The sequence below is a fragment of the Misgurnus anguillicaudatus genome, chromosome 8, assembly GCF_027580225.2.
Source record: "Misgurnus anguillicaudatus chromosome 8, ASM2758022v2, whole genome shotgun sequence".
Taxonomy (NCBI): domain Eukaryota; kingdom Metazoa; phylum Chordata; class Actinopteri; order Cypriniformes; family Cobitidae; genus Misgurnus; species Misgurnus anguillicaudatus.
This window is the reverse complement of record NC_073344.2, coordinates 44,284,648-44,287,707: the sequence shown is the minus strand read 5'-3', so window position 1 is coordinate 44,287,707 and position 3,060 is coordinate 44,284,648.

Genomic DNA, 3,060 nt, shown 5'->3' with positions numbered 1-3,060 from the left:
GGTACAATAATAGCGGCATCGGGTCTCGGGAAAATTTAAAAATGAATGTGTTTTTTCTGAACGGACCCGAGAAGACCCGAACTCTCTCGCCTGTGTTCGTCAATGTCCTTTTCAAACCTCTCATCTGTTTGCCAAGAGCGCTTGCGACATTGTGTGGTTGTCGGAAGGTTCATTTTCGCTGAGACAAACATGTCAGTCAATTATAATTGTACATTTTAGCGGTTACGTTGGTGTCGTCGTCAGATAACAAAGTAAAACGAATGGAGCAGCTCGCCAAATTGGATGCAAGGCCACCGGAGTTTCTTTCTGTCTGACTGCTGTGCGTGGGTCTGCAGAATGCACACACGTCAGTGCTGTTTACATTCGGTTCCAGTCGGGTTAAAAAAAAATTTCACTAGTTCGGGTCGGACTCGGGTCTAATTTTCTCGGGTTTGTCTCGGGTCAGGTCTTTCTTTACATTTTTTTTTATTTATGCACGTCGGGTTCGGGTATGAAGTGATTCGGGTCATTTCGGGTCGGGTACATTTCTTTGGACCCGAGAAGACCTCTAGTTCAGACTTTAAACTTATTTATTTATAAAGCACCTTTAAATGCAACTGTGTTGCCCAAGGTGCTGCACCACCCATACATGTCCTAAATCATACTCAATGTACTAACAACATTGAAAGCAAAGTAAAAGCACATATAAAACAACGAAAAAGAAAAAAACATTTTAAACCCAATAAAACATTTACAGACAAACCCAATTACAGACAATCACTCAATTTCAAAAGCCATACTAAAAAGATTTTTAAAAAACCCACTAAAGATGGCACCTGTCGAATGTACATAGGCAGACTATGCCACATGTTTGGGGCTATAACGGAGAATGCACGATCCCCTTTAGCCTTCTTTTAGGATTTTGCAACAGCCAGCAACAGATGGTTTGTTGATCTTAGAGATCTTGCTGGTGTATAGCACTCTAAGAGGTTTGAAATATAATTTGGGACAGATTATGTAGTGCTTTAAAAACCATTGTTGAAATCTTGGTAAGACTGGTAGCCAATGGAGGGAAGACAACACTGGGGTGATGTGCCCTCTTTTTTAATCCCTGTCAGTAGCCTGGGGGCAGCATTTTGGACTAACTGTAAACAATGTAATTGCCGTTGACAGATCTCCACATAAAGCACATTATAGTTGTCCAGTCTAGAGGTGATAAAAGCAGGGATCATGACCTCTAGAACTGTGAAACTCAGAAGAGGTTTTAATTTTGAAATCATTCTAAGTTGACAGAAACAACTTCTTACCACCAATTTGTTTCTCAAAGCTAAAAGAGGGATCAAAAATGACACCAAGATTTCTCACACTCTACTTCACTGTCATATCTGAAGAGGCTAGGGCCCTTGTTATTTTCTGTGGGGCGATAATTAAAATTTCAGACTTTCTTTCATTTAACTGCAGAAAATTGATTGCCAAACCAAAATTTTAACCTCCTCTAAACATGTCAGGAAAAACTGACTTTCAGAAAAAGTTTAAGCTTTGATTTCCTTTTCCTTCTGGTGGTGGGAATTAAAGGGGACAGTGATACATACTGTATTTCAAGGCTGTAGGACCCACAAAGGGACTGAAATAAAGATGTATATACCTTTGAACTAAACAAAGATCAATCACCCGCATATCATATCACACATGCTTGTAGCTCTTGTATAGATGAGACTGCAAAGATAAATGAAACAAAAAGAGAAAGAAAGGGAACATTAGAAAGAGAGTAAAATCAGTGGTGACTTGGCTGACAGGTTGACTGAGTATCACCCCTATGTCCTGCAGCCCTTGTTCTACCCTGAACCTCTGCTAAAGTCTTTTTATCTTCATTTTGGGGCACAGTGCCTTCTGAAAGCCCCTTTCAGTCCTACATCTGTGGAGCTGTTTGTAATTGACTACTGGTTGCATTAAGTTGATTAGAGGTTGGCACTTGCATTTGTACACTCTCCCTTCCACAAAGATGAAAGAGTCAGGTGTGTGTTTTTTTTAGTCTAAGGTACAACCCCCTCCTTCTTACAATTTGCTTCTAGAGGGGTCAACAAAAGACAAAAGCTTTTTTGAGAGCAATGAAAAGCCACTTTCACCAAATCATCTCTAATTGTTCCTTTCTTCCTCTTGTACCCCTTGTATGATATATGTGGCAGTTGAATGACTTTGTCCGCAATTGTATCTCTGAAAGCGTCTCTTGAAAGAAGAGTCACATAGAGACGATAGCTATTATGTGTATCATACTTCCATAAAAACAGACAACTGAAAATCTTCCATTATTGTATCTATCAAAGAAAAAGTGTAATTTATTTCAATTGCTTTGACTCACAGAATATCTAGGGGCATTTCTGTAAGCATTAAAATGAACTGATATTTACTATTGGTTTAGTGAAGCAATGTTTGTACCAAGAAAGACTGAGAGGACTTTTATTGTACCGCAGTATGAGAATGGTGTTATGTCACCATAATCATCACATGATCTCACATGTTTACTGGATTTTACACCTTTCTGTGATAAGTGTGAATTTGTAGTTTTCCCTACAAATGTGCCCTAAAGATAATTCCTTTAGGGTGCATTTGTATGGAAAACTACAACTCCCATAATGCACAGCTCTGCAAGCCACCCCCACTAATCCAGACCACCGCTCAGCTGTATGCTATTGTGTACATCCATGCCACGTTAGTATAAGAAAGAAAATAGAAACACTCACTTTATAGTCAGACGTCCATTTATCCCTGCAGGCTTTGGCTTTCACTTCTAGTTTAGGATTCTAAAATATGTATCCAGGATGCCCCTGTCCATATACGGTACGAAGCTTGGGTGGTTGGTTCACCACACAAACAAATTGTGTCGTAGGTGCAGGCTTCACTCAGTTTCTTATTTATTTTTGAGAGTGCTTGGCCAAACGTGTAAATAAAGAAGAAAATGCCGCACACAAAGATGCGCCCCAGCTCAACGTCTGTGCTCGGGGGCCGAAACGCGTCTGTGAAACAAACACGCCGTGCAACAAACACGCCCATATGCAAAGTACCTCTCTTCCCCGGGACCAT